The 25564-nt window shown below is 42.6% G+C and overlaps 1 protein-coding gene across 2 annotated transcripts in view; it reads right to left on the bottom strand.

Moving 5' to 3' along the window:
* SFMBT1 (Scm like with four mbt domains 1) overlaps positions 1–25564 on the bottom strand; it is a 150414-nt gene that overhangs the window by 105889 nt on the left and 18961 nt on the right. The window contains exon 1 of one of the 2 annotated variants that reach the window (XM_077278161.1): positions 6881–7014. The exons of the other annotated variant lie outside the window; for it this stretch is intronic. The gene's annotated coding sequence lies outside the window, so the exon portion shown is untranslated. Of the gene's footprint in view, positions 1–6880; positions 7015–25564 lie in introns of those variants that run through there. 2 annotated transcript variants of the gene reach the window in all.

Here is a 25564-nt window from a genome sequence, read left to right as displayed (position 1 = left end):
TCGTGCAATTAAAAACATGGTCAGAAAAAGCACAAAGCTTAGAAAAATAATAAGGGTCCATAAGCTTATGCGTTTTGGGTTAGCAACCCAGCTATGAGTAAAGGTTGTTAACCTGAATTACACAAGCTTATGGATGCTTAATTTTTTTTATATATATATTTTTTTTAATCTTTTTACTTTTTTTCACCATCTGTCGTAAAAAAAATTTAGTATAACCTGTGTTTTAATCATTTAATCCTCTGCTCTATTTGGGATTTTGTGTTCTGTGGGTGGTCCTATCAGTGACTGACAGCTTTCTATGTAGAAGAGTGCATACGGATATAGCTGTCAGTCACTGATAGGACAGCCTACAGAACACAAAATCCCCAATAGAGCAGAGGATTAAATGATGAAAAAAAACACAAAACATTTTATACAAAACATTTTATACTGAATCTTTTCTCACAAAACCATACAATCTGCTCTGCCCTCCCTTCTCTATATCACACTGCATAGACTACATTTAATGGCGACCAGGTCCCTTTAAGCTCCTTCATAATAATAATTTTATTTCTATAGCACCAACATATTCCAAAGCACTTTACCTTTTAGGCTATGTGCACACGATGCGGATTTGTTGCGGATCCGCAGCGGATTTTATCGCATAGAAACGCTGCAGATCCGCACTGTGATGTACAGTACAATGTAAATCAATGGGGTTAAAAAATAGCTGTGCAGATGGTGCGGAAAAATCAGTGCGGAATTGCTACAGATTTCAAAGAAGTGCATGTCACTTCTTTTGTGCGGATCTGCAGCGTTTCTGCACCCCTCCATGTTAAAAATCCATGGTGGCAAAAACCCGCACAAAATCCGCATCAATTCCGCATAAAAACCGCACAAAATCCACAGCTGCGGATTCTGCCAGGAGATGCGGATTTTGTGCAGAAAATTCTGCACCTCTTTTCCTAAGTATGCACATACCCTTAGAGGGGACTTGTACAGACAATAGACATTACAGAATAACACTCACATAAAACCAAGAGGAATGAAGGCCCTGCTCACATATTCATTGTGGGAAATTTATCGCCAAATCTAGGGATTCATACACCAATCTAACACAAAGCATGATGAAGTAAATGGCGCCAAATGTTATGAAAGGTATGGTCACTAAGTGAAGAACAGAGGGTGGAAAGAAAAACAATTGGAAATATCAATTGTTTCAAATTTGGCGACTTTTTGAAGCCAGAAAACGGACATAGAAGAAATGCTCAATTCCTCTCATGGCAACACAAGATCTATTACTTATAAAAGAATAAAAACATGACACAAAGAATTAGTGGAAGAAAAATGGCCGTGATGTTTATTTAGGGTTATCCAATAAAACACATAACTTTAATTAAATAAACTCATATAAATATCCAGATTCCAATAAACCAAATCCAATCCGCCCAAACAAATGGGCGATTTTCCCGCCAATAAAACACCACGACAAGGACATAAAAGAGGGAGGGTGGGTGGGATCTTCTCTTCTTCACCGCAACGGCGGACTGACAGCTGTCCATAAAAACTGGGTCTTTATATAGTATAAATAATCTGCCCAACAACCAAATTCTCCAATGGAAAGCCGTTAAAAAGGCGCCAAAGACACCAGCTGGAACTGGTTCTTCTAAAAATAGCATACCTAGGCCAACTGACATGGCCATAAAATTAACCCTTAAAACCAATAGGGCCATAATAATAATCCAAATCTCTAAAGATCTGTGCAGCCATGAGACCCCCCCTGTATTCTTTTTTGACTTGCGGGGGGGGACTATCATGGCAACACAAGATCTATTACTTATAAAAGAATAAAAACATGACACAAAGAATTAGTGGAAGAAAAATGGCCGTGATGTTTATTTAGGGTTATCCAATAAAACACATAACTTTAATTAAATAAACTCATATAAATATCCAGATTCCAATAAACCAAATCCAATCCGCCCAAACAAATGGGCGATTTTCCCAAAAGGCCAAGCCTCAAAGAGGCGAGGCCCCCCCCAAACCACACAGCCACTTTTCTACCATTGTCTGTAAATTCAAATTAAAAATGTCTAACCCGATGTCCGATAAAAGGACCAAATCATTCCTAAATAGTCCAGGCAAAAAACCCTCCAGCTCCTCGTGTCTGAAGGAAAAACCACCAATTAAAGGTAAAAATTTACACATATTCCTATTAACTCTTTTGCGAATTTTATCCAAAAATGACAGCTTACTGTCAGACCACAAAAATCTAGGTATTATCTCCGAAAAAATAAAACCAACCGAAGGGAATAACTGTTTAAGGTTGCAAATGTCCGATCTCATGAGAGCCAACAAATCAAGAGTTTTAATCCTACCAAGGTCATTACCTGCGAGATGAAAAATGACTATGTCTGGAAAAGGGAAAAGTTTAATATTTTTCTTAAACTGATAACAAAAATTGGACCAACACATGCCCCGAACACTATGCCAATAAATTTGAACGTCAGTAGTATTAAAAGAAAGATTCTCAGAATACACTCTCTGCCTGGCTCTCTTCTCTGCCCAAAAAATGAATGAGTGTCCCATAATCCAGACTATGATAGGACCTGAAAGGTAAATGAAGAATTAGTAGTCATAGAGCTCGTGGCGAACATACAATTTGAATCTTCTAGAATCCCATCTACCCAATTTCTGAATTAATACATCATCCAAACCCGCTCGGGATGCCTCAGTAGCAGCACCTATACGAAATGAGTGGGAAGTAATCCGTAAATGTTGACAATTCAAAAAACATAAGCATTTCTTTAAAACGGCATTAAATTGAAATATTGTGACCGGAGATCCGTCCATATGAATAAATAAAGAGCCTCCGCTCCCAGGCCTTATCAGGAGCCAGCGCTTTAAGCTAGAAACTGGGCAGATTGCAGGTACATAAAAAGAGTTAACTCTCAGCCTAGACCCCCTGCCTAATTGGTCAGTCTTTGATTTTCTAATAAATAAGATTAAAAACGAACCCTCAATACTGACGTCAGCGAATAGCAAGCCAGAAGGCTCTGTTTTCTTAGCTGACACCACTTCACCAACCCTTAATGCTCCAAAATATGTTAATGTAAAAATTGCATGAAACAGCGAGCTTTCCTCAAGAGAACTACAAACCTTTGAAAGAACTAAACATAAATCCTGCAAAAACGAAAAAGTGATCGGGCGTCTAGAGTCTGCCTTAAAATTAGATCTCTTCAGACCCTTTAAAAATTGTTTTAAAGGAAAGAAACCGGTTAAAGGGGGGCTACCCCTTAATTTAAGAAAAAATGACACCCCCGCGAGGGACTTGGCTATTGCTGCATAGGAAAGGCCTAGCTTGGCCAGAGATTCAGCAAACCTGAGGCCCGAAAAAGCGCTAGATGAGCTATAATCTAGGTTGTTCAATATACAAAAATTCACCCATTTATGCCATGCGGCCGAATAATCAGCCCATGATCTGCCAGAAAGCGAGTTCTTAATATAGTGAGGAATTAGATCAAGATTAAATCCCAAATCGACTGAGGGTAGGGAGTCGGTTCCAAGTCTGCGACGGGTACCTGTGAACGAAAAATTGACTGCTCATGCCTAGCCAGGAAACCTGCAGAAACTGACCATTTGCTTAAACCCCGGTTAGCCTTAATCCAAATATTGCATTTCAAGCAAATGAAAACTAACTGCCTAATGATAGCCGAAGCCCATTTATTCTTTGAAGATAGGGTATTAATAGAGAAAATCACCCCTGGGTTTAAGGACAAAACGACAATTCTAGAATTTTTAATTAAAGGGCCCCATAGATAAAGCCCTAAAAAAAATTACAAAAAGTTCAAAAACCATCTCAATGTTTGTAATATGACCTTCCATCCACTGGGGCGGCCACCGAACGGAGCACCAGTGGGATGACAAAAAAACACCACCGCCAAAGGTGGAGTCAGCTGCAAAGGAAAATGGGATAGAATCAGCAGAGACAAAAGCGGATTGCCAAGACGAATGTCCATTAAATTCAGAAAGGAATCTAAGCCAAACTTTAACATCCTCCTTCATTTCTGAAGAAATTCTAATATGAAAAGAAGGAGATGTTACACCTGTAGTCGCATCATATAACCGCCTAGAAAAAACTCTCCCAAAAGGAATTATGCGGAGAGCAAAATTAAGTAGACCCAATAAAGACTGGAGTTCTTTTAAAGTCAGCTTTTTTCTACACAGACAATTATTAAGAGCATCAGCTAGTTTGGTAATTTTATCAATCGGGAGTCTGGATTCCATCTTAACGGAGTCCAAAGTTATTCCAAGAAATTCAATGGAAGTACAAGGAAAAACAGTTTTTTCGTTGGCAATAGGGACCCCAAAATAATCACACATTCTTAAAAATCTATTAAGCGTGTCCAAGGCAAGCGTGGAATCAGGGGGACCTATAAAAAGAAAATCGTCCAAATAATGCAAAATTTTGACATTGGGGGAATTAAATTCCAGAACCCAATGTAAAAATGACGAAAAAGTCTCAAAATAAAAACAAGATAAAGAAAAACCCATGGGAAGGCACATGTCAAAAAAGAAAAAATTCTCAAAACAAAACCCCAAAGAATTGAAACCCTTGGGATCTATAGGAAGCAGGCGAAACGCTGACTTAATGTCTGATTTAGACATGAGTGCATTAGCGCCGACAGACCTAAGCATTTCAATGGCAGAATCAAATGACGCATAGCTAACAGAGCAAACATCTTTATTCACTTCATCATTTAAAGATGAGCCAGGGGGATAAGATAAATGATGAATTAAACGGAAGGACCCAGAATCTTTTTTGGGAACTAAGCCTAATGGGGAAATTCGAAAATTTTTAAAAGGAGGGGAGGTAAACGGACCTGCAACCCTTCCCAGTTTTAATTCGCTAAAAATTTTATCCCTGGCTACATCCGGATTATCCGCCAGGGAAGGAAGGTTTCTTACAATATGACATCCGATCCCTTGAAACGATGGGACAAAAAAACCGTTCAAAAACCCGTCAAAAATCAATCTACTGCTCAGAAAGTCTGGGTATTTGTTTAGCCAATAAACCAGACTTTCCAGCTTCACTGGTGTCTGAGCCCTTTGAAACAGAGTCCCTGGAAAGTGTCTGCTGCGCGGACTGTTTTTTAAAACATCTCGACATAGAGTGTGCGTTTCCACAAAACGAACACTCATGCCGAAAACGACAATTATTGTTCCACTTACAGCCGGAATCATTGAAAGCAAAGCAGACACCTTTCTTAGGGACGACTGATGGAGCTTGTTTCAAAGATGCCTGTCTCTGAGGCAGCATCAAATTTATCCATAATCCGACATCTTTTATACCCCAGGAGAGGCCAGGATGAACAGCCAACTTTTGTCTAAAGGATTCATCATAGTTTAGCCAGGCAAAACCGCCAAAGTTGCGGTATGCCTCCAAAACTATGTCGATATGTTGAAACAATTTACTACATAACCCAGGGGACTTTTCGCCGAGAACAGCCGAGTAGATGGAAAAGGCTTGCAACCAATTATTAAAAGATTTAATATGACCACGTTTAGGGTCATCAACATCAGATTTATCATCACGCCTTTCAGATTTGCTAGGCTGTTCCCTGCGAGGAAGGAGCGAGAATAAATCAATATATTGATTGCTCCAAATGATTTCTTTAACTGCAGGGCTTAAATGAAACCCTAAAGGAGAAAGCTCACAAGTGAGAGCTTCTTTGAAATAATTTTGAGGACATGAAGAGGGAAACGTGATATTTGAATTGCTAAGATTGACAGCTGAATGAGAAGAGGATTTAAAAACCTCACCCAGCGTTTCTGACATCACATCCCTAATCATGTCCTTAATCTGAAGGTGTGAAACAGACAGGGGCACACAAATGTTCTCACCGCTACCGCTGTCTTGAACGCTGCGATCTGGTTGGCAGCCAGCGCTCCAGCCCTCCATGCTGGGCGAGCGCCGCTGCATTCCGGCTGGAGAAGGCTGGCAGCAGACATCTGCTTGTGTTGATAGAAGATCAGGCGCAGGAGCAGGAATCTTGATAGAAGGTGAGGCCATCCCTGGCGGAGCGCCTGACAGAGGGGTTTCAGCAGCGCTTTTACGGCTGCACCTCGCCCCTGATATGCCGGCGCTCCTGGATGACGCGGCTGTCGCTGGTCTCTGACGCGGCTGAAGATCTCGCGCTGGACTGCGCGATCTCGTCTTCCTCGAGCGGGAAGATCTCCTGGCCGGAGCTTGAGCACGCCGGCGTGGCTGTACTGAGGACCGCGACGCTGAAGACGATGGCGCTGCAGGACCCGGAACTCCGCTGAAGGTCGGTGAAGCAGGAGCGACTTGCAATGAAGACTCTTCATCAGACGCCGGTAAAGGAGGGGGGGAGACGGCATCAGTAGCTACCGGTTCAGGTTCTATAGCCAGGCAGCTCTTCAGCCAATCTACCCCGCCCTCCGAGCTGGCTCTGGCGATCAGCTGCTGCACCAGGGCTTCCATCGCAGAGGATCTTCTCTTCTTCACCGCAACGGCGGACTGACAGCTGTCCATAAAAACTGGGTCTTTATATAGTATAAATAATCTGCCCAACAACCAAATTCTCCAATGGAAAGCCGTTAAAAAGGCGCCAAAGACACCAGCTGGAACTGGTTCTTCTAAAAATAGCATACCTAGGCCAACTGACATGGCCATAAAATTAACCCTTAAAACCAATAGGGCCATAATAATAATCCAAATCTCTAAAGATCTGTGCAGCCATGAGACCCCCCCTGTATTCTTTTTTGACTTGCGGGGGGGGACTATCATTATAATAAGATTTTTTAGTTAGGGCTTCCTGTTACCAAAAATATGACTGCGGTTCCGAGCCGCTACACAGTGCGCAGATCCGTGTCATACCTGATCCGTTCATCAGTTACATCCGATAGCCATTAGCACTGAAAAATACGAGTGCCAGAACCCTCCAATCTCACATTAATTCATCAATATCCTAAGCCCACGCAGCCCCTTCATCCCCAATATTGTGTGCGTCAGGTGTCAGCAACCGGGAGCCCTCCATGGAGCAGCTGTCCGGGCACGCTGGGAGTTGTAGCCTCAACAGCTGTAGGTTGTGGTCACCTGTTGTACATGGAGATATTGAAGGGAAATCTGTGTCATCATAGATAAAGTTTCAATCTCAAGTATTAATACGGGAACACTGTAAATCTGATATATAATAGAGGAGAGCTTAAGGATGCAGATGAGCTCCTACACAAATTTTTCTTACTGATCGCAAAAAAACACAACAAAAAACTAAAAAAGTGCAGCAGTATATATTAATATAAACGCTTAAGAAAGAAGCTCTTGATATGACGCAAACTACAATTTACAACATGTAATCTGTATAAATCAGCCTTCCTTCCCTTTTTCACAGAAAAGAAGGAATCGACCTGCACGAAGCTAGCAAAACCTGTGGCTTCCTCAGGCATGCTGACAATGACACACCATTTTCCCGCCCGAGTCTGCACACACGCATCTGAGGGCCTCAAGCAGATGGAAAAACAACCTGTCAGCACGATGTTGTCATGTAAAGATTTGGCTGTAATACTAATACCTCTGATGAAGAAATGGTGATTGCAGAAAAACAATGTGATATTTTCTGCTCATTAGCTTTTGGTGCACAGGGGCTGGACCGGACACTAGGTCTTGTCCCTGCGATTCCCCGACCCATCCGTCTGCCTCCGGTCTGTGAATCAGTGTGCCATTACAGCGATATGGTTACTTTACAAAATTGTGTGGACAGATCCTCTAAATGTGGGGCGGATGGCCAGGGGACATAAGATATAACCAAAATGATCCAGAACTTTAAGATCCAGCCCCTTGGGAATCCTCACACCGCTGCCAGCAAACAAGGGAACAGCAAGCGCTACTTTCATTCAGTGTAAGGCTATGTGCACACGATGCGGATTTGCTGCGGATTTTTCCACGCAGAAACACTGCAGATCCGCACTGTGATGTACAGTACAATGTTATTCAATGGGAAAAAAAAAAGCTGTGCAGATGGTGTGGAAAAATCAGTGCGGAATTGATGCGGATTTCAAAGAAGTGCATGTCACTTCTTTTGTGCGGATCTGCAGCGTTTCTGCACCCCTCCATGTTAAAATTCCGCAGTGGCAAAAACCCGCACAAAATCCGCATCAATTCCACATAAAAAATGCGGCAAATCCGCGGCTGCGGATTCTGCCAGAAGATGTAGATTTTGTGCAGAAAATTCTGCACCTCTTTTCCTACGAGTGCACATAGCCGAAGGCATCTGGGGAAAAAAAAAAAAAAAAAAAATAGGACCGCAATCTTAAGCCATCCGAGTGCAGTTCATTTTTCAAGGACTGATAAGAGAATGTGGAGAAACTTTTTCTTATCAGGGAAAAACTGATACAGCTCTCACCACATTGATGACACAGTGATTTAAAATGTTCTTGTATTAGGAAGTCACTGACGTCTGTACGAGCCCCAATTCTCAGCATCAGTTCTTATTCTATAAGTAGGGACACTGCCTAATTGGATAGCCAACAGTCTAAATTTAGGAACAGCTCACAAAAAAACCCAAAAGAAAACACAAAATAATAATAATTGTGTCACAATTTTCTGACACCAGTAACTCCTCTTTCGGTTGATCTCTGTGAGGCAAGCTAACGTTTTCTAGAAACCATTTTGGGTACATATAACATTTTCATCACTTTTTATTGCAATATTTTGCAGAGATCCTGCAGTCAAACAGGAAATTCTGGCATTTTATGTTCTCTTTACAGCATTTACTGTGTTAAATAATAGTATATTTTTTCATAGTTCAGACTTATGTACATGGCAATACACCATCAATATTTTTTTTTAATATCTATATTATCATTTGGAGAACAAGAATGTGATTAAAAATAGGGATTTTTTTATATTACTTTTATTACTTATATTTACATTTTGTGTAGCAGTATATATGGCCAAAATGACATTCTATGAAGCCCTACCAGTGGCTGGACTTCACTGGTAGCAAGATGGCAGCCATGGGGACTAGGGGCACTCAGAATGGTGTACCCCAGGACCGTGCGCCTTATATGTGGCTATCATTTAAGAGGTTAATTGCAGCAATCAGAGCTTCGTTTAGCTCAGATCACTGCTGTTACCAGCAGGGCTGTGGAGTCGGAGTCGTGGAGTCGGAGTCGTGGAGCCGGATTCTGAGTCCATTTTGGTGGAGCTGGAGTCATGAAAATTTAGGAGTCGGTGTCGGAGATTTGGCTTACCAACTCCACAGCCCTGGTTACCAACAGGTTCCAGATGTTTAAACAGCAGACACCTGCCATGTATGGTTCGGGCTCAGCTTTTGAGCCCGCACAATATGCAACGTACATGTACGGCAGATGTTTGGAAGGGCTTAAATACATTTATTATTGCACTGTTATGGGTAGAGATTAGCCAACCATATTCTATGGCCACTGGATGGGAGCCTTGCGAGTCTCCTACCTGCCAGCATCCCCGGCTCCTCTTCTGATTAGTCAGCCTAGTGCGACGTCATTGTTGCGGGATGCTGCACACACAACGTTACACCAAGCTGACTGATCAAGAGAGGAGCCGTGGATGCCGGCAGGTAGGAGACTCACAAGGCTCCCACCCAGCAACTACAGAAAATTGACCAGGCCACTGTTTTGGTAATTTCCTGTTACTTCGGTTTGATAAAACTAAATTCATGTGACGATTCCATTAATTTTTAGTGCGTTTCTCCTGCGAAAAATAAACACATATGCACTGTTTATATGAGGATTTTCTTCATCTCATTCAAGTCTATGGGCAAAATCCGCAAATGAAAAGAATATTTACCGCTAGAGAAATTGATATGTTGCGGATTTCAATTGTATGTCTGCATAACATAAAAAGAAGATTTATTTTGCTTTAACTGTAATATACTGTGTTTTTTTGCATAACAAAAATATGAAGCATAAAAAATGCAATAAATACTTAGTGTGAACATAGCCTTAGGTTGTTAAATTCAGATCAGGAGACCTGCAACCAGTCCGTCTGTACTCAGGCTGCGAAACATGGATGACAGACCTGTAAAACCATAAAAAAAAAAAAAAAAAGGAAAAAAAAAAAAAAAAAAGGGTCATTAATTTGTAAATTTGTATGGAGAAAAGACTTGCTGTTAATAGGTAAAGTTTTTTTGTTTAGTTTTGTGTTTTTTATGCCATTTAAATGCATCAGGCTTTCAAAGACAAAAACAGAATTTAAAAAATTAAAAGAGCGGTTGTAACTATCGTATGTATATTGTGGCATTTTTCATTAGAAAGATGCTCAATACTTTCATTGTAAAGTCAGTGGAAAGGTTAACAAAATGCCCGGAAATTGTCAAAGGAAGAAAAAAAAAAAAAAAAAAAAAAACCACTCGGGAAACATCCAAAAAAGACCACAATTCAGTTTTACAAAACTCTAGAGAAAAGAAGAGATTCCTGAAGCGCCTTCTGCTTGAGCAGTTTTTGGCAGCATTTTTTTTTTTTTTTTTTTTTAGCCCCGATAAATTACATGCAGCATTTTCTAATGCATTCTTTTCTCAGCATGGTTTTAGCATTTTTTTTAATTTTAAGTAATTTGATAATTGTCTTATCTGGTTGTATTTCTTTTGTTGCAAATTTAACATGAGAGGGGATTCCTGGATTGAGATTTTTGGGCTACGTTCCCATGATGACCATTTGGCGAGTTTTGAGGTTATAGACTTTCTGCAGCATATCTGAAACAATTATGTAAATTAGGTTACTTGCATTTGTTAGTTTTTTGTTTGTTTTAATGGTGCAGTATTTCTTCTTTTTGGTATGTCATACATTAAAAGGGGTGGTCCGGCATACAAAGTAATTTTTATCCTAAATCGCTATTTAATGCCATAATCTAAACTATTTTCTAATGTACTTGAATTAAAAATTATCACTTGCAAGGGACGGCGATGGTCTGCCTGACAGGTATTCTGACACAAACAGTGCGCTCTGGTGATCAGGGCCGCCATCAGGGCATTACTGCCCTGACTGGCGTATGGGGCCCAGTCTGCAGAGGGGGCTGCATTGGGCCCCATCTCTTCTGCTGATCGGGCCACAGCGGCAGGCTTCTGCCGATGCAGTAACTGAACCCACACGGCAATAGTTAAAGCCGCCAGCCAATTGGAGGCTGGCAGCTGACATCAGCACGCACGTCGCATTACTTCATTGTCATTCGCCGGCGAGTGCGCGCTTGAAACGCCTGGAGGGATCATCATCGCCACAGGAGCGTGGCAAGGTAAGAAGAAACTTGTGGGTTTTTTTTGTTTGTTTTTTTAAATTGAAAGCGGCCAAGGGCAGGATAGGAGACACGGGAGCAGGATGGGAGGCACGGGAGCAGGATGGGAGGCACGGGAGCAGGATGGGAGGCACGGGAGCAGGATGGGAGGCACGGGAGCAGGATGGGAGGCACGGGAGCAGGATGGGAGGCACGGGAGCAGGATGGGAGGCACGGGAGCAGGATGGGAGGCACGGGAGCAGGATGGGAGGCACGGGAGCAGGATGGGAGGCACAGGGGCAGGATGGGAGGGATGGGAGGCACGGGGCAGGATGGAGACAGATGGTGCAGGATCACGGGGCAGGATGGAGACAGATGGTGCAGGATCACGGGGCAGGATGGAGACAGATGGTGCAGGATCACGGGGCAGGATGGAGACAGATGGTGCAGGATCACGGGGCAGGATGGAGACAGATGGTGCAGGATCACGGGGCAGGATGGAGACAGATGGTGCAGGATCATTGGGCAGGATGGAGACAGATGATGCAGGATCATGTGGCAGGATGGAGACATGATGCAGAATCGATTCAGATGGTGCAGAATCATGGGGCATTATGGATACGATTGGGACAAATGGGGCAGGACCATGGGACAGATGGGGCAGGACCATGGGACAGATGGGGCAGGATGGGACATCACATGGAGGCAGGATGGGAGAACGGCTGCAGCCAGGAATGAGACACATGGGGTCAGGATGGGGGATATTATTACTGCAGTGAGGTATTTATTTTATTTTTTGAGGATACTGTTTTAAATGGGTGATACGGTCCTGTTACTGTGCAGAGCAACACTGTCGCCTTTTTTTCTTCATCTGGTGTAGTTTAGAATTTTGGAAAAAAATAAGCAATGTGTTCTGCAAGTGGAGCTCGAGATAACTGTTATTTTCTGCAGAGATGAGCCCTGGCTGGAAGAAGTGATCACGGGCTGTGCTGGATGAAGATGAAAAGCAAAGATGAAGGACTTCACCTAGAGATGTCACTGGTGAGTCAGTGTGTTACATTGACACTATACACTATATACAGCGGTCCTGTGTACAATGTCACCAGTGATCACTGTATTACCTTTACACGATATACAGAGATCCTGTGTATAATGTCACCAGTGATCACTATTACCTGTACACAGACACTGCATAATAAGCACAGATCTCCTGTGTATAATGGCACTTATTGTGATATTAGTATTGGGTTTTTTTATTACTGATCAGTATTTTAGTATTCAGTCACTATGTAGTGGTAATATGTGGCCTGGACATGGTGTGGCAGTATTTGTTCCTTGCATATGCTATTATTTGGTCACTATGTGGTGATAATATGGTGTCTGGTCATGGTGCGGTGGTATTTGTCCCTTGTATGTGATATTATTGGTCATTCTAAAAATTGAAAAATAAATAAAAATATACCAAAATAGCATTGGATATTTTAACAAATGATCAATGGGATAGAGTAGAGTAGTGCTCGGCCAAAAGAGTCTACCTTATGGTGGCGGCTTTAAAAATCTTTTGACTGTGGACAGTTCAAGGGGTGGAGCCTGGGTGGAGTCTCAAGGGGGCCCCAAAAATGTTGCCAGTAAGGGGCCCCAAAATTCCTAGTGGCAGCCCTGCTGGCGATAGCTAATTGCTGAGCTGAGCGGCAACAGAGAGCGCTCTGTCATTGTGCACATCGCACAGTGAATAGGGACAAGCCAAGCCCCTGAAACAAAGGTCACTGATGACACCTTGCTTCAGGGAAGAAGCTAAGGCTTTGCAAAGGAAAAAAAAAAAAAAAAGGATTTATAGAAATCCCATCCACTGTGTTTGTAATGTAAAAGTGCGTTGCTCCCAAAACACTGCTATACCTGATCGTGGGAACATACCCTCATATGTGTAATAAGTAATACGTGTCAAAAACTCATGGGTATGCAGCCTTAACCCTCAAGACATTTTTAGACATTTGCTTAACAAAAAAAAAAAAAAAATGATTTGTCACCATTTTATGAGACCTGTAATGTTTATATTTTTCCATCAATGAAGCTGTATAATGGCTTGTTTTAGCAGGGGAGACAACATTTTCAAAGTTTAAACAACATTTTGATTGATATACTTATTGACTATTTTGTCGATTTGCACCAACCAAAAAAAAAAAATTAAAAAATTCTGGGAGTAGCAATTATTTTCCACCAAATGGCTTTTACCATATGGGATAAATAAATGTTATATTTTGACAGACATTTTTTCACGGACACCACTCATAAAAAAAAAACAAAAAAAACACAGTCATGTGAATGTAGCTGTAACAAAGCTGTACTTTGAAAAAAAAAAAAAAAAAACCATGGGCCTGCTATCTTTTGTACCTTCTCCTATATTTATGCAACCAGAAAGAAATAAATTTGCTCACATTATATTTTCCAAAATCCTATCTATCGCCCAAATCTCCTACCTGTAGACAACTCTTGGGCCACAAAAAGTGTCAAGAGAACGTGCAACCGACCAAGTGACCAATGGCAAAATGAAAAGCGGAATGCTACCGGTTGCCATGGAGAAATTGTACTTATTTCCTTCTTCCTTCCTTCTTATTATATATGGGTCAGCTGTCCATTATAAGCTGTGACAATCTTGTGGTCAAAAAATATTTAAATTCTTATGAGTATATGGTTAAGTATACTTTAACTAAAAGAAAAAAAAAAAGTAATTCATTCATGTGTCTAAGAAAAAGCTCACATACCAGGTTAATAAATATGATACAGATGTTCTCAGCGATGTCCAAGTCATGAGGCACAAAGCACTGACTTGACTACCAAGAGTGAAATATTAGTCAATACAAATATGTGCAGAAAATGGTTTTTTTGACGACCCTTTGAAAAGTGGTCAAAGATGATGGCTGGTATGCCTAATATATGGCGTCTGAAAAAGAACAAAAAAAAAAAAAAAAAGTATTCTTTGCAAATTGTCAATCTTTTGAAGAGGTTTTAGTGTATTGGAATATTTTTAAAAGGGGCTCATTATAAATATCTGCCAGCCATAAATACTGGATAAGAGAAAACTGGGATCACATGACCCACGATTAGAAAATCAGCCCAGGGGTCCCAGAGAGCAGCACCTAACGAGTGTTTATGGCATATGCACATTAGGAAATATTACAATAAGTTCTAGTGATATGTTCAAATGTGGCATTTTTGCAGCTTCTCTCCCCACAGGGGGAAAAAAAGCATTTTACAGTACCAGAAAAGTGAATGAAGTTTCTGAACCAAAGCTTGTTTTCCCCCTCAAATCTGCAGCATGTCAATTCTTTCAGCATCACTTCTATTCAAATAGGAAAAAATAAACCGCACGAAGTCACAGGCAGAATTTAGTGTTTTAGGCCGTCTTCACACGTCAGTGATTCCGTGAGGTGTCAGATTTCTCACGTACCGGAGACACTGACTCACGTAGACACATTAAAATCAATGTGTCTCTGCACATGTCAGCGTGTTTTCGCGGACCGTGTATCCGTTTGAAAAACACGGAGACATGTCAGTGTTCGTGGGAGCGCACGGATTACACGGACCCATTAAAGTCAATAGGTCCGTGTAAAACACGTACCGCACACGGATGCTGTCCATGTGCAGTCCTTGTTCCGTGCAGGAGACAGCGCTACAGTAAGCGCTGTCCCCCCAACGTGGTGCTGAAGCCGCCATTCATATCGTCTCTCCAGCAGCGTTCGCTGGAGAGAAGATATGTAAAATCCTTTTTTTTTTTTTTCTTCTCTCGTGTTTAAAATAAAGAATCCCTGTCCCCACCCCCTGTGCACCCGCCCGCTGTTAATAAAACACTCACCCGGCTCCCTCGAAGCGTCCTCTCCGCGCCGCAGCTTCTCCAGTATGTGCGGTCACGTGGTGCCGCCCATTACAGTCATGAATATGCGGCTCCACCTCCCATAGGGGTGGAGCCGCATATTCATGACTGTAATGGGCGGCACCACGTGACCGCTCATACTGGAGAAGCTGCGGCGCGGAGAGGACGCTTCGAGGGAGCCGGGTATTTTATTAACAGAGGGTGGGCGCACAGGGGGTGTGAGGGGGGGTGGGGACAGGGATCTTTATTTTAAACACGAAAAAAAAAAAAAGTATTTTTCATATCTTCTCTCCAGCGAACGCTGCTGGAGAGAAGATATGAATGGCGGCTTCAGCACCAGATGCAGGGACCAGCGCTTATCTCTAGCGCTGTCTCCTGCATGGTCCGTGAGGTACCCATGCGGCACACGGCTGCCGCACGTGTGCCACACGGATGGCCTACGTGAGCTCACGGACACGGATAACTCCGGTACCGATTTTTCCAGAATTATCTGGACGTGTGGGACAGGCCTTAGGCAGCTTTTTTCCTGACTCCACTGCGGGAAAAAAAAAAAAAAAAAAAACAAAGTGTCAACATACCTTAATTAACCAGAAAACAATCCTGTAAAAAGTGTTTAAAGGGGTGTCTATCGCTAGGTTGTTGCCACCTAATCTGAGAGCAGCATAGATGTAGAGACAGAGACCCTGATTCCAACGATGAGTCATTTGCACTTGGACCAATGTTATTCTATCATTGTGTGTTCATCTATGTTTTTTTTCCAGCTCTGATTGGAAATATATATCTATCTATATCTCAGTGCTCGGACGATGGGCGTGCTGTCCAATTTTACACACCCATGTCCTTGAAAAAACAACATTTCAGCAGCTGATAAAAAAAATTTTTTTTTTTTTAGAAAAATAGAAAAAAATAATAATAATTGTGTTGGATCCCCGGACATTTTATTAACCAGCAGAGGGAATGGATGCCCCTTTTTCATGGGCAGCTGAGAGCTGATGTTTTTAGTCTGGAAGGGGGGGGACAATATCCATGGCCCCTTCCTAGGCTGTTAATATCAGCCTGCAGCTGTCTGCTTAGTCTTTAGAGGTTAATTATAGGGGGACCCTATATTTGCTTCTTTTGGGTGGGGTCCCCCACTTTAATAACCAGGAAAGGCTACGTATACAGCTGTGAGATAATATTAATAGCCTGGGAAGCTCCATGGGTATTACCCCCTCTAGCTATAAACATCTGCCCCCAGCTGTCCACTTTCTCTCTGCTGGTTAATGAAATGTCAAGGGATGCCAAAAAAAAAAAATAACACACACATACACAGTAAACCACACACACACACACACACACACTTATATATCTTTTTGTATCTGTATCTATATAATTTTATATCTTTTTGTATCAGTACCTATATCATTTTCTTGGAAAACTGTAGATTACATAGAGAATTGCTCTATGCAAGAGCTCATGTTAAAATTGCATTTGAATGTAAATCAGATGTAAGGTGTTTAACCCCTTTACACCCTGAGGGTGGTTTGCATGTTAATGACTGGCCCAATTTTTACAATTCTGACCACTGTCCCTTTATGAAGTAATAACTCTGGAACGCTTCAATGGATCCCACTGATTCTGAGACTGTTTTCTTGCGACATATTGTACTTCATGATAGTGGTACAATTTGCTTGCTATGACTTGCATTTAATATGAAAAAAAAAAATTGGCGAAAAATTCGCAATTTTACAACTTTGAATTTTCATGCCATTAAATCACAGATATATCTCATACAAAATACTTAGTAAGGCATATCAGCGATCGTTAAAGGGGTTAAATGAGTTTGTCACGCTGTACAAAAGAATTAATAAACAACATTTCCCACTCTCACTTTTTTACGTGATCGCCGTTATTTGCTGAATGACTATCATGTGATGGGGACAGGAAAAGTCGGCCTCTGACTGTTCTCCAGGGTCTCAGCTACCCCCAGTAGCTGAAACCAGGGAAGTTTTCGGACTCTGGTAGGCACTACACCATGTTCCAAATTATTATGCAAATTACATTTTTCTCGGATTTTCCTAAATGGTCGGTGCAAATAATAGTCAGTCTAATAAGTCATAACCCGTTAGAGTATACATCAAATTTTATTGACGAAACCTCCCAATGATAACAGTATAATCTCCAAAATGAACAAAAATTCAAAATGCACTGTTCCAAATTATTAGGCACAGTAGAATTTCTAAACATTTGATATGTTTTAAAGAACTGAAAATGCTCATTTGTGGAATTTGCAGCATTAGGAAGTCACATTCACTGAACAAAAAGCTATTTAACTCCAAAACATCCTAAGGCTATGTGCACACGTTGCGGATTAGGCTTAGGAATTTCTGGTGCGGATTCTGTGTCTCCTGGCAGAAAACGCACCTGCGTTTTTTTTGTGTGCGGTTCCGCAGCTTTTTTTGTGCTTTTTTGCTGCGGTTTTCTTGCGGATTTGCTGTGGTTTTTACCCCTGCGGTTTTCTATAATGGACTGGGTACAAAAACGCTGCAGATTCACAAAAAAGAATTGACATGCTATTTCTTTAAAACTGCAGCGTTTCCGCAGCGGATTTTACGCAAAGTGTGCACAGCATTTTTTTTTTACATTGATTTACATTGTACTGTAAATCAATTGCAGATCTGCAGCGTTTCTGCACCTCAAAAAACGCTGCAGATCCGCAGCAAATCCGCAACGTGTGCACATACTCTAACAGGCCAAGTTACATGTTAACATAGGAACCCTTGTTTGATATCACCTTCACAATTCTTGCATCCATTAAACTTGTGAGTTTTTGGAGAGTTTCTGCTTGTATTTCTTTGCATGAAGTCACAATAGCCTCCCAGAGCTGCTGTTTTGGTGTGAACTGCCTCCCACCCTCATAGATCTTTTGCTTGATGATACTCCAAAGGTTCTCTATAGGGTTGAGGTCAGGGGAAGATGGTGGCCACACCATGAGTTTATCTCCTTTTATGCCCATAGCAGCCAATAACTCAGGTATTCTTTGCAGCATGAGATGATGCATTGTCATGCATGAAGATGATTTTGCTCCTGAAGGCACGTTTTTGCTTTTTATACCATGGAAGAAAGTTGTCAGTCAGAAACTCTATATACTTTGCAGAGGTAATTTTCACACCTTCATGAACCTTAAAGGGCCCTACCAGCTGTTTCCCCATGATTCCGGTCCAAAACATGACTCCTCCACCTCCTTGCTGGCGTCGCAGCCTTGTTGGGACATGGTGGCCATCCACCAACCATCCACTACTCCATCTATCTGGACCATCCAGGGTTGCTCGACACTCATCAGTAAACAAGACTGTTTGGAAATTAGTCTTCATGTATTTCTGGGCCCAATGCAACAGATTCTGCTTGTGAACACTGTTTAAGGGTGGCTGAATAGTAGGTTTATGCACCACAGCAAGCCTTTGAAGGAACCTACACCTTGAGGTTCGAGGGACTCCAGAGGCTCCAGCAGCTTCAAATATCTGTTTGCTGGTTTGTAATGGCTTTTTAGCAGCTGCACTCTTAATCCGATGAATTTGTCCGGCAGAAACCTTCCTCATTATGCCTTTATCAGCACAAACACGTCTGTGCTCAGAATCAGCCACAAATCTCTTAACAGTACGATGATCACACTTAAGTTTTTGGGAAATATCTAATGTTTTCATCCATTGACCAAGGCATTGCACTATGATGCTTTTCGGCAGCAGAGAGACCCTTTTTCTTTCCCATGTAACTTGAAAACTGTGTGCTTAATAATGTGGAACATCATTTTTAAGTAGTTTTCCTTTAATTAAAATCACTTGGAAAACCAATTATCACGTGTTTAAGATTGATTTCAGTGATCCATTGATCCCTGAGACACAATACCATCCATGAGTTTATTTGAAAAACAAAACAATTAAATCTTTATGACACTTAACCCTTTCGCAACATGCGCCGTACATGTACTGTGCATGTCGGGTCCCCTGCTTTGATGTGCGCTCCGGCGGTGAGCGCACATCAAAGTCACGACATGTCAGCTGTTTTGTATAGCTGACATGTGCGCGCAATAGCGGCGGGTGAAATCGCTATTCACCCGCCGCTATTAACCTGTTAAATGCCGCTGTCAAATGCAGACAGCGGCATTTAACTACCGCATCCGGCCGGGCGGCCGGAAATGACGTCATCGCCGACCCCCGTCACATGATCGGGGGTCGGCGATGCATCAGGAAGGTAACCATAGAGGTCCTTGAGACCTCTATGGTTACTGATGCCGGCCTGCTGTGAGCGCCCCCCTGTGGTCGGCGCTCACAGCACACCTGCATTTCAGCTACATAACAGCGATCTGATGATCGCTGTTATGTAGCAGAGCCGATCGGGCTGTGCCTGCTTCTAGCCTCCCTTGGAGGCTACTGAAGCATGGCAAAAGTGAAAATAAAAAGTTTTTAAAAATGTGAAAAAAATATTAAAAATATAAAAGTTTAAATCACCCCCCTTTCGCCCCATCCTAAATAAAACAAAAAAAAACAACAAACCTACACATATTTGGTATCGCCGCGTTCAGAATCGCCCGATCAATTAAAAAAAATCATTAACCTGATCGCTAAACAGCGTAGCGAGAAAAAAATCCGAAACGCCAGAATTACGTTTTTTTGGTTGCCGCGACATTGCGTTAAAATGCAATAACGGGCGATCAAAAGAACGCATCTGCGCCGAAATGGTATCATTAAAAAACATCAGCTCGACATGCAAAAATAAGCTCTCACCCGACCCCAGATCACGAAAATTGGAGACGCTACGGGTATCGGAAAATGGCTTTTTTTTTTTTTTTTTTTTTAAAGCAAAGTTTGGAATTTTTTTTCACCACTTGGATAAAAAATAACCTAGACATGTTAGGTGTCTATGAACTCGTAATGACCTAGAGAATCATAATGGCAGGTTAGTTTTGGCATTTAGTGAACCTAGCAAAAAAGGCAAACAAAAAACAAGTGTGGGATTGCACTTTTTTTGCAATTTCACCGCACTTGGAATTTTTTTCCCGTTTTCTAGTACACGACATGGTAAAACCAATGATGTCGTTCAAAAGTACAACGCATCCCGCAAAAAATAAACCCTCACATGGCCATACTGACGGAAAAATAAAAAAAAGTTATGGCTCTGGGAAGGAGGGGAGCGAAAAACGAACACACAAAAACGAAAAAGGGCCACGGCATGAGGGGGTTAAACCCAATTTGGAACACGGTGTATTACCCATCGCCGTTTTTATTCGTATGGACGGTCATTAAATGGAGTTAACAAAAACTACGAATTGAGCATTATGAGGAACAGGACCTTAGATCAGTGGCCACAGTTGTAGGCCACGTCAGAGTCCTGTGAATCTCCTCCTAACTGCCAACAGCCCCATGGAGAGTCACAACAAGTCTCCATAGGCTTTTATTGTCGGATTCAGGGAACATTGTGGGAAGCGCTGAACTACGTCGGACCTGCGTCGGAGCCTTATTTTCTAATAAGTTGGTGAACAAGAGACAGTATATTTCCCCCCCCCCCTCTCTTTTTATGGTTTTTAGATATCCAGTTGTGGACCACCTCGGATTCCCTGGACGATTTCGTACCTGCTAGGTTTTGTGGTTTTGGGTTTTTTTTTGTTTTTTTTAATAAATTGCTGAACCAGGGAACGTGTCAGAGAGCTTATTTGAATAAAAAAAAACTAAGATTTCATTACTGGGTTAGTAATGGGGGTGTCTGATAGACAGCGCTCCATTACTAATTTGGACAATTCGCAGCAGACATCAACCCCATGCCCCCGATTGCCACAACACTAGAGTTGTTGGGAAGCGCAAAGGCGAAGCACCAGAATTGTAGGATCTCAAGTGATGCGCAACTTCTGGGGTGGCTGAGGGCTGGTATATTAAGGCTGGGAAGGGCCCATTAACCAGAGACCTTCCCAGCCCAATAAGCCTGCAGCCGTTTGCTTTAACCTTCCCTGGCTTCATAAAATAGAGGGGACCCAAACATCAATAATTTAAATTTAATTTATTAGGTTTAAGGGGAACCTGTCAGCAGGATTGTGCACAGTAACCAATAGACAGTGTCAGGTCGGCGCCGTTATACTGATTACAATGATACCTGGTGAATTAGTCAGTCTTGTGGTTGTTGTTTAATCATTATTTTCAGTTTTGAGTTAATGATATGCTCGTGCCCTGGATATTTACAGATATTCATTATGCAAACTAGGGGGCAGGTCACTGAAGGATCAAAGACCTGTCAGCAGTCAGTATTATGAATACCTTATCAGAGCACCACATGAAGACCCTCCCTCCCGACAGGGCTGTGGAGTCGGTAAGCCAAAACCTCCGACTCATCAATTTCCATGACACCGATTCCGACTCCACCAAAATGGGCTCCGACTCCAACTCCACAGCCCTGATTTCTCCATTGACTTTGAGCAAGTATAGTCCAATTTTTCAGGCTCATCGGATGCTCTCACAGCATGCAGCGATTCTTTTCTCATGCCGATTTGGCATGAGGAAACATCACAATATTGTAGATCTGCACTGCCTTATTGCATAATATAGGTCCGAGTGTAATCGGAATTTTTACCCGATTGCACTTGTCTGCTCTATTAGCTTGTGTGATCGAGCGCTGATCACCACACTATGCGCCATGCATGGTTCAGCAGTTTGCAGCCCGATTGAGCGACAACAGGCTTTTTTTTCCTCAGCTTGAAAAATACTGATCAAAGATGTCAGACTGGTTGCAGAAAACAGCAGCTAAATCCTGACTGAAAGCATCTAGTGACTAGACTTCTTCTCAGCCCAGAATTCCCCCTTAACATAATCTGCCACATCACCATTATATCAAACATTATGAGTGTGGGAACCAAAGAGACCACTCAAAGGGCATAAGCCAAAACAGGACAAATCTGTGATACAATAAAAAAGAAAAATAATTGAATAGTTGATCTAGACTCTTAATAGATCCTTTAAGTAAAATCAGCAATTGGTTTTCAACCACACAAAGGCAGACGGACCTCACAGAGGAAGGATTCCATCATCTACAACAATCATCGTCATTATCTTTATAAGGACATTCACACAGCTTTTCTCATCTACTTTTGCTAGGTATAAGCAACACGCGTGCAACTTTCCACACCAAGAAGCAGCCAATTATGTAAATCCTGCCAAAGGTTGTTTAACCCTTTCACCCAGAAGCTTGTTTTCATCTTCCTGACCAGGCCAAATTTTACAATGATGACCAGTGTCACTTTACATGGTAACTCTGGAAAGCTTCAATGGATCCCACAGATTCTGAGATAGTTTTCTGATGACGCATTGTACTTCATGACAGTGGTGAAATTTGTTCGATAGGACATGCTTTCATTTGTGAAAATATTGGCAAACATTTTGCAATTTTCAAACTTAATTTTTATGCCTTTAAATCAGAAAGAGGTGTCACACAAAATACAGTGTGTCCGTAAAGTCATGGTGCACTTTTGACCAGTCACAGGATCTACCGTATATACTCGAGTATAAGCCGACCCGAGTATAAGCCGACCCCCCTAATTTTGCCACAAAAAACTGGGAAAACTTGACTTGAGTATAAGCCTAGGGTGGAAAATTCAGCAGCTACCGGTGAATTTCAAAAATAAAAATAGATGCTCCATACCGTTCATTATGGCCCCATAGCTGTGCCATATAGTGCTCTGCACCGTTCATAATTGCCCCATAGCTGTGCCATATAGTGCTCTGCACCGTTCATTATGGCCCCATAGCTGTGCCATATAGTGCTCTGCACCATTATTGCCCCATAGCTGTGCCATATAGTGCTCTGCACCATTATTGCCCCATGGCTGTGCCATATAGTGCTCTGCACCATTATTGCCCCATAGTTGTGCCATACAGTGCTCTGCACCATTATTGCCCCATAGCTGTGCCATATAGTGCTCTGCACCGCTCATTATTGCCCCATAGCTGTGCCATATAGTGCTCTGCACCGTCCATTATTGCCCCATAGCTGTGCCATATAGTGCTCTGCACCGCTCATTATTGCCCCATAGCTGTGCCATATAGTGCTCTGCACCGCTCATTATTGCCCCATAGCTGTGCTGCTGCTGCAATAAAAATAATAAAACACATACTCACCTCTCTTGCTTGCAGCTCCTCGGCGTCCCGTCCCGGCGTCTCTCCGCACTGACTGATCAGGCAGAGGGCGGCGCGCACACTATACGCGTCATCGCGCCCTCTGACCTGCACAGTCAGTGTGGAGAGACGCCGGGAAGATGGCGCGGCGCCCGGAACGAGGACAGGTGAATATGTAATACTTGCTCCCGGCGTCCCGCTCCTTCCCCCGGACAGCTGGTCTTCGATGCCGCAGCCTCTTCCTCTGTTCAGCGGTCACCGGCACCGCTGATTAGAGAAATGAATTATGCGGCTCCGCCCCTATGGGAGGTGGAGCAGCCTATTCATCTCTCTAATGAGCGGTCCCATGTGACCGCTGAACAGGGGAAGAGCTGCTGCACCCGGAGACCGTGGGACGGGCAGGGGGAGCGTCAGGATCGCCGGGACTAGGTGAGTATGCCTCAGCGCCCTCTCCCCCTCACCCGCCGACCGTGACTCGAGTATAAGCCGAGGGGGCACTTTCAGCCCAAAAATTTGGGCTGAAAATCTCGGCTTATACTCGAGTATATACGGTATTTATAGTTTACACTTTGGCGCCCTTTCTCTGGCCGAATCAAATCAGACCTGTTCATGAGGAGAGAACAAGAACCAAACAACACAAACTCATTGAAGCTGTTGCTGAGCCCCCAGTCAGATTAACCCCTGATAAACTGAACTCTGATTAATACACTGCCAGGTCTGTGACATCATGCAACCACAAGCTTATGCCAGCTGTGTGGTTTTCCATGCCAGTCGAGATGTGGACGATACAGAGGAAAGTTCAGTGAGTTCTGTGGCTCACTAAATTCGAATCTGTGACCAAAGTGCTGCGTGAATATCAGCGCTTTTATAACGAAGCGCCACCATATAGGAATAACATTACTCGGTGGGATAAGCAATTGAAGGAAATCCTCATGCTTACGTTGAGTACAAACGCAACCCCCCCCCCCCCAAAGTGAATGTGTGGTGTGGCCTGATGCGTGATAAGTCGATAGGCCCATTTTTTTTCGTGGAGCGGTCTGTGACGGCAAACACGTATCTTGACATGTTGGAATTTTATGCAGTGCCACAATTTCCAGAAGGTGTCATCTTTCAACAGGACGGCACTCCTCCACACTGCGCCACCATTGTTTGAGTTTCTGGATAGAACATTCCCCTGACTGTGGATAGGCAGGAGTTCTGACAAGCCATGGCCACCACAATCCCAGGATCTGATGCCCTTAGACTTTTACTTTTGGGGTTATGTGAAGCATAAAACAAAATCACGAACGTTATTCACTCTGTTACACCAGACGTCCTTACCCGTGGGTGGCAAGAACTTCACTATCATTTGGATGTGTGTAGGGCAACAAATGGAGCCCACATCGAACTGAACAGGTATGAAACTGGGTGAGTTTTTCTTTTATTTGGAGCAAATTTCACATTTCTGTCGTTTTTTATTGCTTTCCAGTGACTGGTCAATAGTGCACCATGACTTTACGGACATACTGTAGTTCGTAAATAACATTTCCCTCATGTCTACTTTACATCAGCACAATTTTTGAAACAATTTGTTTATTAGGAAGTTAAGGGTTAAAAGTTGACCAGCCATTCCAGAATGGACTTACATCTCACATCTTCCAAAACACTCCCCTCGGTTTTATACTCCCGACATATAGTGTCGTCTTGGTCAGACCATGACGCAGTCCTTTCTGCGTTTAACTTTGCCATTACCTCTTCTAGGCTGTTCAGGTGGAGATTGAATGAGTCCCTACTAGTAGACCCAACGGTCTTATCTACTATAAAGGATGAGCTGAATCTATATTTCCAAACTAACAATACCGCAGACGTGTCCCCGGGTACTGTGTGGATGGCACACAAAAAATTTATAACAGGGACCCTAATCAAAATTGCCTCTAACAGGAAAAAGCAAAGGTCTGAGCTACAATTGCAATTAGAAAATAAACTCTCAAAATTAGAGCAGGCAAACCAAAGCCTCCCCTCACTTTATCTACGGTAATTAAGAAAATGCGTGAAACCAAATTACAACTCAATACCATTCTAACAAATAGATCAGAAAGAGCCCTGGCATGGACTAAATCTACTTTTCACAAATATGCTAACAAACCAAGCAGCATGTTGGCCCGTAAACTTAGGAGTAGAGAGCTCCTGAATAGTATCCCTTCCATCAAAGATCCTACAGGCCGTATCACTGCCCACCCAGACGCAATATATAAAACGTTTCAGCAATATTATCAAAATCTATACTCCCTCCCGCAGCCCCCATCCCCAACTCGCATCCAGAACTTCCTC

The sequence above is a fragment of the Ranitomeya variabilis genome, chromosome 8 (assembly GCF_051348905.1).
Source record: "Ranitomeya variabilis isolate aRanVar5 chromosome 8, aRanVar5.hap1, whole genome shotgun sequence".
Lineage (NCBI taxonomy): Eukaryota > Metazoa > Chordata > Amphibia > Anura > Dendrobatidae > Ranitomeya > Ranitomeya variabilis.
This window is presented reverse-complemented; position numbering and strand designations above follow the sequence as displayed.